Below are 11,101 nucleotides of genomic sequence, written 5' to 3'. Positions count from 1 at the left end.
GGAATATATATTGTTTGGTTTCCATGACACAAACAGTGAAAGTAACTACGTTTTACTTAATAAATCTTGTTTTTGTTTTTTCGCAAAATTTCACATCCACAAAAGTAAAATTTTAAATAAACCAGTCTTTCCCGCTTTTATACAGAAATTGAGAACTATATCGCTACCATTTCCAGAAGCACAAACAGAAAAGCAGTCAAAACATATAATGCTTGCTTACATAATAAAACGTTCACTTAATGTACACTGTACATTTACCCCCTGGCAAGAGTGCTTTGTTTTTGATCAACATTATCATTATTATTGTTAGTACTGCAGTTGATCCATTTTATTTACTTTTGTTATGACCATCGAATGTAAAGGTGTAAGGTTAGTTGAATGGTCTGATGATATATCCTGTATCATCTGTGGTCTTGTTAATAATAACAAAAAAATCCTCCTCCTCCTCTGCTTCCTGCAGGAGTCTTATGTTCGCATCTATCATAAAAGGTGCATTACCGCCACTCACTGACTCGGTGTGTACTGGAGGCTTATTTCAAACACATGTTTGTCTTTGCAAATCCATATGAACTCCTTTTGTAATAAAACCTTAATCTCATCTCTTTTCCCTCAGATTGCTTTTAAGTCTCTCTCCCCCTTTATTACATAGTGCATTATCTTATGCTCCACGGTCGGTCTTCATCTCTTAACACCGTTCACATCTCCTTGTATCATGGTCCCCTATCGTAAAAGGTGTTTTATTCAACCCACTGTGCTCCGTTCATCATAATCTTGTATCAAATATTTCTTCCCTTTTCTTCCTTTCTGCTATTCTTCCTTTTCAAATCCTCCTTTGAATGTTAAATACTTGCCATTCTTCTCACCTTCCCGCCTCTCCTTCCGTCTCTCTATCTTACCTTCTAAATAAAAGACTTTGCATTACATTTACTTATTTACACCTCCACCTCTGCTCTGTCCTGTTTAAATGCATATCTGGCGAATTTATTTTCTTGCTCCTTCCCTTTCCCGGTTATTTTCTGATCTATCCACAAATTGAAGAATTTTATAAACCTTGACCCAATGAGTCCCATACATCAACAGGTTATTAGGTGGACTTTACCATAGATTGCTGAACGCCAATAAGCGGCCCGCGGACGAAGTCCGTCCCGCTAGAGCAAAATGCCTGGTCCGTGCCGACCCATTGGCACAAATGCACCTGTCATAACATCAGGGGAGGGCTGCAATGTCGAGTCGCCAGCTGCTTCTTTTCACCTGACAGTGAGGAGTTTCGCCAGGGGGACGCAGCGTGTGGGAGGATCACGCTATCCCCCCCCCCAGTCCCCCCTCCCATGAACAGGTGCCCCGACCGACCGATCGACCGGCCAACCAGAGGAGGCGTAACACTGGGTTTCGAGCCAGTGATCCCCGTGTTGGTAGGCAACGGAATAGGCCGCCACACTACCGGGGCGCCCTGGGAAATCACCTTTAATGAAATAACACAGTTCTTCGAGAAGAATGGCTTGGATGTGACCAAATTGGTGTCCGTGGTCACCGATGGGGCTCCGTTGATGCTGGGATAACACACGGGCTTGGTAAGTGTAACGGGGCAGTCCTATGCTGGTCAGCCTGCTGCACGCCCGTCACTCTCATCATTAGCTCTGCGTTGTGTTCTATTTTGGGTGGGGCCCCAGTTGTTGTGGGGGGCCCTCAGTCTCTCATCATCATCATCACCATCATGATCAAGGAAGGAGGGGGGACACACAGGACTCTATTTGGCCCACCTTGCCATTTATTTTGGTTTCAAACCCTTCGACAAACGTCCGGTCCTCCAGCTGGAGCGGTGTTTCTTACGGACGTGGGGGTCGAAGCTCAACCACTGCCCGGACTTCACTCGTGTGCGTTAGAAGGAGAAACCGTCCACGGGACTCCGATGTAAGAAAGGATAAACAAGTATTTTATCCCACAGCTTGCAGTATCTTCTTACAGGGATACTCAAGGTTACGTTCTCCTCAATCAGCAAAGCTGTGCTACGGTAAGAAACACGCGTGGCTTGGCTCGATCGCTGCTTGAGACTCCTCCCACAAAACAAAAATGGCCTCTCCCGCGTTCCCTCCTCCGTGTACCCACAAGACCTCTCTCTTAAGGCGACAGTACAAGTATATGACGGTCGTTATAAAACATACATAAAAGTAAATAATGACATAAAATAAAATGTAGTAAACACAAATAACAGCACACAGACAGGATTTGGTGATATTTCATACTCAAACAATAAAATAAAACCATTAATTTTAACCTGGTTACATTCACCCCTCCTGAAATTCACCAACATCCTGACAGCAGGATAAAAAGAGAAAGAGGAAAGGAAAAGCCCATCACTGACTACTGGCACAAGTGAAAAGAAGGACCTAGTCCTCCAGTCAACTTAGGAGCTACCTCGGTTACGAGGTCCAGAAAATAATGAGGTTGATCAAGTCTCAGAATTCCCTTAGATCAATGTGACGCCTGATACGCCACACCATGCACTTGGCCCAAAACAACCCTGTCTGATAGACACCTAATAACTCACATTAAACTAGTTTGAATGACTCCAACCTCCATCAAAGTTCAAACCCTCACACTCCGTAGAAATGGCATCTGAGCCATAGATTCTATTAACCTGTTCACTGACCTCACCACCCTCCCTGTGCGTGTCCTAACCCGACCATCGCTCTCTACTTGTGTGCGTGAGACAGTGCGAGCTGCAACATCTGTATCGAGTGAGGGTGGTGCCCCTGTGTGCGAATCAGTGTGAGATATAACACCTACATCGAGTGAGTGTGATGCCTCTATGTGTGGTGCATGTGTGTTGTGTGGTGCGTGTGTGTTGGGTGGAGACTGAGCAGTGGCCCCCACAGGACTGACTACCAGACTAGACGGAATGAACTCTTCCGCTTCTGCCCACTCAGATCTAGGCGAGTCTCCAAGTGATGAGACTGCTAGCCCCACTGCATCCCCTGAGACCGTCAGGCCATCTGCACTGTCCTCCTCATCGGACTCTGCGCAGTCAAGCAACTGACTGGTTGTACTGGACTCCTTACCCTGATCTAACTCAGGAAGGGGCAAGAAGTTGACCTCCAACAAACGGTTCCTGTGCACCACCCTGGTGTGCCCCTCTGCATCCTGAATCTTGTAGACGTGGATATTGGGGTTGACACCGACAACCGTGTACACTCCGTTCTCCCATTTGTCAGCCAACTTTCTCTTCCCTCGCTCACTCTGGTTCGCAACCAAAACACGATCCCCGACAGACAGGACAGTGCCCTTGGCGTGTCTGTTGTACTGTTGCGCCTGATTCTGCTGCTCAGCCGTGGAGTGCTTCTGAGCGATCTCCATTGCACTCCTTAGACAGGAAAGCAGAGACTGAGCATAAGAGTCATAGTCAACAACGTGAGGGTCATGCAAAACCTGCCTGAACATAACATCCACCGGCAGTCTTGGGACACGCCCATACATCAGGAAGAAAGGCGTGTAACCCGTGGTCTCGTGAACAGTGGCATTGTACGCGAGCGTGAGAGAATGGATCTGCTGAGGCCACTGTTGCTTCTGCTGAAGCGGAAGGGAACGGAGCATATTCCCCATCGTGTGATTAAACCGCTCTGTCCCGCCATTACCCATAGGATGGTAGGCCGTCGTGTGGGACTTCGCTACGCCCTCCAACCTGAGAAGCTCTGCAATCAGGTTGCTCTCAAAGTTTGTGCCCTGGTCAGAATGTATTCTCTCCGGAAACCCGTAAACACAGAATACATGATCCCAGAGTTTCTTGGCGACCTGCTTCGCTGTCTGATTGGCGCAGGGGAACGCGTGAGCAAGCTTAGTGAAGTGGTCAGTAACCACTAGGACATCGACCGATCGCTGCTTACTGTCCTCAGCGGACCAGAAATCCACACACACAAGCTGCATCGGTGCGGAGGTTTTAATGCTCTCCAGGGGCGCGCAAGCAGCTGGCTCTGGGGTCTTCCCAACCACACATCTCCGACAGCATCTGACATATGCTCTGATATCCCTCTCCATGTCAGGCCAATAAAAACGCTGCCTTGCAAGAGAGAGAGTACGGTCCTGGCCCTGATGACCAGCGTGATCGTGGATTCCAGACAGTGCCTTGTCTTTCAGACTCAGAGGTAAAACATACTGAGACCTCGTCTGCTTGGACACTGGGTCCTTTGTCACCCTGTACAAGACACCATCATTGACTTCCAACTTCTCCCACTGTTTCAACAGCCTGAGGACCTTCTGGTCAGCACCATGCCTCTCACGTCTCGATGGCCGCTTCCGAACAGCGACAAAGGGCAACACCTTGGAGATGCAGGGGTCCTGCTCCTGACTCAACCTGAGCTCCTCGGTGGATAACATTGGCAGTGTATCCTGACCACCCGACAGATGCTGAACGTGCTGGACCAAACTGAGTGCTGTGAATACTGATGCATCAGGCCAGTCACATTTGGCTTGACAAAAAGCCCTGACCTCAGCTGCATCACAAGCAAACCCAGATCGCGCACTACTCACTGTTTGGGACTGGCAGCTGAGTCTGAAAACATCCTGCACGGAGTCCCCTTCAACCCCGTCGGCTTCCTGAACAAGGGCTGGGTAGGGCTCCCTAAGTAGCCTCTGACTGACGGGCTTGGAAAAAGGGTCGCGACTCAAGGCATCCGCCACCACGTTTTTCTTCCCTGGCAGGTGTTTGAGATCGAAGGTGTAAGACGCCAACTTAGACACCCAGCGGATCTCACACGCGTCAAGCTTCGGCTTCGTTAGGAGATAAGTCAGCGGATTATTATCTGTCCAAACGGTGAAGCTTTGACCCTTCAGCCAGTGGCTGAACCTTTCACAAACACTCCACTTCAGCACCATGAACTCCAGTCTATGAGCTGGATACTTCCACTGTGAGGCACTGAGGGACTTGCTTGCAAAACCAACAGGTCTGGCCTTGGACTCTCCTCGGGGCACTTGAGACAGCACCGCGCCGAGTCCGTCCAAAGATGCATCGACCGACAAAATGAAAGGCACCTCAAAGTCTGGATGGGCAAGCACCACACACTCCAGTAACATCGTCTTCAACAGATCAAATGCTTCCCCACATTCCGCCGTCCAGTCTGCGGAGGTAAGCTTATGGAAGCTGCCATGGGGCTTCTTATGCTTAGCTGACCTCCCCCTCCTCTTTGTCCAGCTGTAAGGGCGAACAGGGGCTTAGCCACGGAGGAGCAGTTCGGGAGGAAATGCTGGTAGTAAAATACCATACCAAGGAAAGATTTGATCCTACGAACAGAAGGCGTGCACCCATCACCTTCCATGAGATCCTGCACTGTCATGTTGGAGATTACCTCTACTTTGGAGGGATCGACAGACACACCTCCGCCATCAACCACGTGGCCCAAAAACCGCACCTGCTTCTGCAGCAGATGACACTTTTTTGGAGCCAGTTTCAAGTTGTTCTCCCTCAACCTCTGAAACACAGTGCGGAGCCTCGACAGAGCCCCAACCTCTGATGGCGCGAAGACAAGAAGATCATCAAGATAGCACAAAAGCTTCGTGAAGTTCAGCTCCCCAAAGATTCCAATCATCATTCTCATGAAGGCTGCAGGGCTATTACAAAGGCCCTGTGGCATGCGATTGTATTCATGCAACCCAAGGGGAGTCGTGAAAGCAGTGTACTTCTTGTCATCTTCATGCATTGGGATGTTGAAGAAGCCAGAGGTGAGGTCCATCGTACTAAAGAGGCAGTTACCACCCAGCGCGGCAAGACAGTCCGACTGGTGTGGCAAGGGATGAGCGTCTTTCAAGGTCCGAGCATTCAGCCATCTGAAATCAGTGCAGATCTGAAGCCCGCCATCCTTCTTCCATACCATAACCAGCGGTGAAGCGTATGCGCTCGAGGACTTCCGGATAATCCCTTTCTCCTCCATATCAGTGAGAACCTGTCTCAACTTCTGATAGTGGGCTGGGGGAACCCTCCTGTAGGGCAAGCGAAAGGGGCGCTCATCCACCAGATGGATGCGATGTGTGTATCCTGTGACCTCGCCACAGTCCAGAGAGTCCCTGGAGAAGATGTCATGGTACTCGGTGAGCAGCTGAGTGAGCTGGGACTTGCATGCCTCACTAACCTGACAGGAGCTGAGGTCAATGTCACTGAGTCCGAGCTCTGACAAACTCCTAGCCGGCTGGACAGGGGGACAGGCACTGCCTGTGGCGTTGGACTCATGCCTCCCTGCAACTGATTGCAGTCCCTGGAAAACATTAAAGTCCTCAATCGCCAAGCATGGAAACACATCAGCCAACTTGCAGTTCCTTTTCAGTGTGATGGCTTTGTCAGATGGATTGACAACAGTCATGGGTACCCACCTATCACCCCAGAGCGGTGTGACAAGTCGACCTACGAGGACACCGCGTGGCATGGCCTTGGAGTCTGTCGGCTCCACAACAACAGTGCTTCCAGCTGACATAGGCACCTTAGCAGGAAGTCTGCTCCAGACTAAGTGCTCGTGCCTCGGTAAGAGTGTCACGGCCTGGGTGAGCTTTACAGTACCTATCTTCTCAGGAACTGCACCACCCCTCCAGCGCTCTACATTCGTGAACACGGACAAGAACTGTTCAACGTCAGGGCTAGACGGATGTTCCTGTCTGGACGCGATGTCCCAGTACTCAGTACCACTCTTGAGTACATGGGCCACATGTTTAATGACGTTTGTGCCGACTATCAGATCATCATGCTGACCGGGCACGACCAGAGTGGGTATGACAAAGGAAACACCATAAAGCTGCATGTTGAGGTCATAAAAACCATCAGGCCTAGTCTCCAGACCACTGCAGCCAATCAAGACAATGTTCTCTTCAGGCTGCTGCTTCTCAGGTAAAACACCCCCAGAGCGGAGCTTCTCCACTGCATTTTCACTGATACTGCATGACATAGAGCCAGTATCCAACATGCCATTAAGCTGCACACTCTGGTTGACAAGAACAGGAGCATAGAACAAGTCACTGAAAGCCTGAATCCTCTGTGTCGCCTGAATGACCATACGCGAACCCTGAGGTGCTTTGGCACACTTGTCTTCATACAAGTGAGCCAGGTCGGAGACACCAGTGAGGGATACATCTACTTTACCCACACCATCCCTCTCTAGGTGTGGGTTTAGTAGTTTAACGGACGAGACAGATGACCAGCTCTTCCACCAGGCTGAGAACGGAGCTGGTTGGGCGGCTGAGGGTGAGGACAGTCCGTCTTCCAATGACCAGGAGACAAACAGTTTATACATCGGTTCTCCCGGCTGCAGTGGGAAAATGTGGAGTGATCCGGAGACTTACAAACCCTGCACAACCGCTGCGGTGCGTCTGGCACCTGCCCTGCGGCGCTAGCTGGCGGTTGAGTCTGCGTCGGTGTCCGGACTGCAGCGCTAACTGGAACCTGAGTCTGCATTGTGACCAAACGGTCTAGCAAGCTCACCAAACTCCTCATATAGTCATCACCGCCAGAGACAGGTGCGGGAGACGGTGCAGGAGACGGTGTAGGAGACCTTGCACAAAATGGTGTAGGAGATGACACATGAGCCGGGACGGGAGATGGCACCACCGGCACGGTCGTGTTCAAGTCGGGAGCCACGTCGACTACAGGGACATGAACCTGTGAATGGAACCTACGCTCTACCGCGCCTGCTTCACGTTGTCCACCTGCAGCAACACGGGACTTCCTCTCCAGCATGTGCTCATCAAGCCTCTCTTGGATCTCGCTAGCAGACCATTTCCCTGCGGACTTGAACTTAAAAACATTGGCAAGAGACTGATCTGGACAGTGTTTGATAAACATCATGCTTACCTCGTGGCTTGGCTCTTCAGTACTACGGCCCTGCCACTTCAAGCATTCGTCAGCCACCTCCACTGTCTTATTAAGCCTAATCCAATACTCCATAGCGTCCCCACCTGGCTTGGGCAGCGTACTGTAAAAGTCCGCCAGGGGCATGCTCGAGTATGTGAGGTCACCAAAGTGTTGCTTCAGTACATCAAAAATAATGTGGGGGTTCGCTATGTGGTCGACAGATGTGTTGCGCAGCTTTGTCCTCACCACGTCCCCTGCTTTCCCCATAAACTTAGCTAGAATCTCATGTGACTGCTCACTAACTGGAATGGCTCGCTTCCTCAAATACAAAGTCATAAGGCTCTCCCACTCATGAACTGTAAACTTATCAGAGCTATCGCCCCTGAAAATAGGAGGCTTCCTAGCGTCTGTCTGCATTACTACTCTAACACTAGGCACTGTCTCCGAACACTGTTCAGCAGACCTAGCACTGTCTGTGTGTGTGTGTTTCTAAGCATTTGTGTTTCCTGTAGCTTAGCAGTGATTGACTCTCCTATCTTCTCTGCTAACTGAGTAATGAGCATGGCTAACTCACCCACTGGCTGCTCGCTGTTACCTAGCACAGCCCCTTCGCTGATACCTGGCCTGGCCCGTTCTACGTAGCGTGTGGAGGTGAACTGAGGAGTGCCAAATGTGGTCGGGTCTCTAGGTCCTGGTGCTCTGGTGTCTGGTTCCCCGCCCTCTAAGAGCTGCCCGAAACTCCTACCTACACCTAGCCGTAAACCCCCACCCACATCTAACTGGTACCCCCTCTCCATAGCACACTGGCGATCCAAAAGATCCTGATCAGCAATGTTACCCCCACCTACGTACGAACCACCCTCTGCCATGTTCCTACCTCTAACACTCAGATAAAATAAAAAATAAAATAAAAAAGTGAAAAGCTCAATTAATTTAAATAATTGAATCTAGAAAGCACTAAGAGATTGAAACAATCACATACAATCAACAAATTCACCAATAGATTAATCACATATGCACATGTCTTGTAGTTTACATCAATAGATTATTCACACGAGTCCTTCAATATATATGTAACGGGGGCAGTCCTATGCTGTTCTATGCTGGTCAGCCTGCTGCACGCCCGTCACTTCCATCATCAGCTCTGCGTTGTGTTCTATTTTCGGTGGGGTCCCAGGTGTTATGGGGGGCCCTCAGTCTCTCATCATCATCATCATCATCATAATCAAGGAAGGAGGGGGGACACACAGGACTCTATTTGGCTCACCTTGCCATTTATTTTGGTTTCAAACCCTTCGACAACCGTCCAGTCCTCCAGCAGGAGCGGTGTTTCTTACGGACGTGGGGGTCGAAGTTCAACCACTGCCCGGACTCCACTCGTGTGCGTTAGAAGTAGAAACCGTCCACGGGACTCCGATGTAAGAAAGGATAAACAATTATTTTATCCCACAGCTTGCAGTATCTTCTTACAGGGATACTCAAGGTTACGTTCTCCTCAACCCGCAAAACTGTCCCACGGTAAGAAACACGCGTGGCTCGGCTCGATTGCTGCTTGAGACTCCTCCCACAAAACAAAAATGGCCTCTCCCGCGTTCCGTCTTCCGTGTACCCATAAGACCTCTCTCTTAAAACGACAGTACACGTATATGACGGTCGTTGTAAAACACATAAAAGTAAATAATGACATAAAATAAAATGTAGTAAACACAAATAACAGCACACAGACAGGATTTGGTGATATTTCATACTCAAACAAAATAAAATAAAAACATTAATTTTAACCTGGTTACATTCACCCCTCCTGAAATTCACCAACATCCTGACAGCAGGATAAAAAGAGAAAGAGGAAAGGAAAAGCCCATCACTGACTACTGGCACAAGTGAAAAGAAGGACCTAGTCCTCCAGTCAACTTAGGAGCTACCTCGGTTACGAGGTCCAGAAAATAATGAGGTTGATCAAGTCTCAGAATTCCCTTAGATCAATGTGACGCCTGATACGCCACACCATGCACTTGGCCCAAAACAACCCTGTCTGATAGACACCTAATAACTCACATTAAACTAGTTTGAATGACTCCAACCTCCATCAAAGTTCAAACCCTCACACTCCGTAGAAATGGCATCTGAGCCATAGATTCTATTAACCTGTTCACTGACCTCACCACCCTCCCTGTGCGTGTCCTAACCCGACCATCGCTCTCTACTTGTGTGCGTGAGACAGTGCGAGCTGCAACATCTGTATCGAGTGAGGGTGGTGCCCCTGTGTGCGAATCAGTGTGAGATATAACACCTACATCGAGTGAGTGTGATGCCTCTATGTGTGGTGCATGTGTGTTGTGTGGTGCGTGTGTTTTGGGTGGAGACTGAGCAGTGGCCCCCACAGGACTGACTACCAGACTAGACGGAATGAACTCTTCCGCTTCTGCCCACTCAGATCTAGGTGAGTCTCCAAGTGATGAGACTGCTAGCCCCACTGCATCCCCTGAGACCGTCAGGCCATCTGCACTGTCCTCCTCATTGGACCCTGCGCAGTCAAGCAACTGACTGGTTGTACTGGACTCCTCACCCTGATCTAACTCAGGGAGGGGCAAGAAGTTGACCTCCAACAAACGGTTCCTGTGCACCACCCTGGTGTGCCCCTCTGCATCCTGAATCTTGTAGACGTGGATATTGGGGTTGACACCGACAACCGTGTACACTCCGTTCTCCCATTTGTCAGCCAACTTTCTCTTCCCTCGCTCACTCTGGTTCGCAACCAAAACACGATCCCCGACAGACAGGACAGTGCCCTTGGCATGTCTGTTGTACTGTCGCGCCTGATGCTGCTGCTCAGCCGTGGAGTGCTTCTGAGCGATCTCCATTGCACTCCTTAGACAGGAAAGCAGAGACTGAGCATAAGAGTCATAATCAACAACGTGAGGGTCATGCAAAACCTGCCTGAACATAACATCCACCGGCAGTCTTGGGACACGCCCATACATCAGGAAGAAAGGCGCGTAACCCGTGGTCTCGTGAACAGTGGCATTGTACGCGAGCGTGAGAGAATGGATCTGCTGAGGCCACTGTTGCTTCTGCTGAAGCGGAAGGGAACGGAGCATATTCCCCATCGTGCGATTAAACCGCTCTGTCCCGCCATTACCCATAGGATGGTAGGCCGTCGTGTGGGACTTCGCTACACCCGCCAACCTGAGAAGCTCTGCAATCAGGTTGCTCTCAAAGTTTGTGCCCTGGTCAGAATGTATTCTCTCCGGAAACCCGTAAACACAGAATACATGA

This window comes from Lampris incognitus, chromosome 2 (assembly GCF_029633865.1).
Source record: "Lampris incognitus isolate fLamInc1 chromosome 2, fLamInc1.hap2, whole genome shotgun sequence".
NCBI lineage: Eukaryota > Metazoa > Chordata > Actinopteri > Lampriformes > Lampridae > Lampris > Lampris incognitus.
This window is presented reverse-complemented; position numbering follows the sequence as displayed.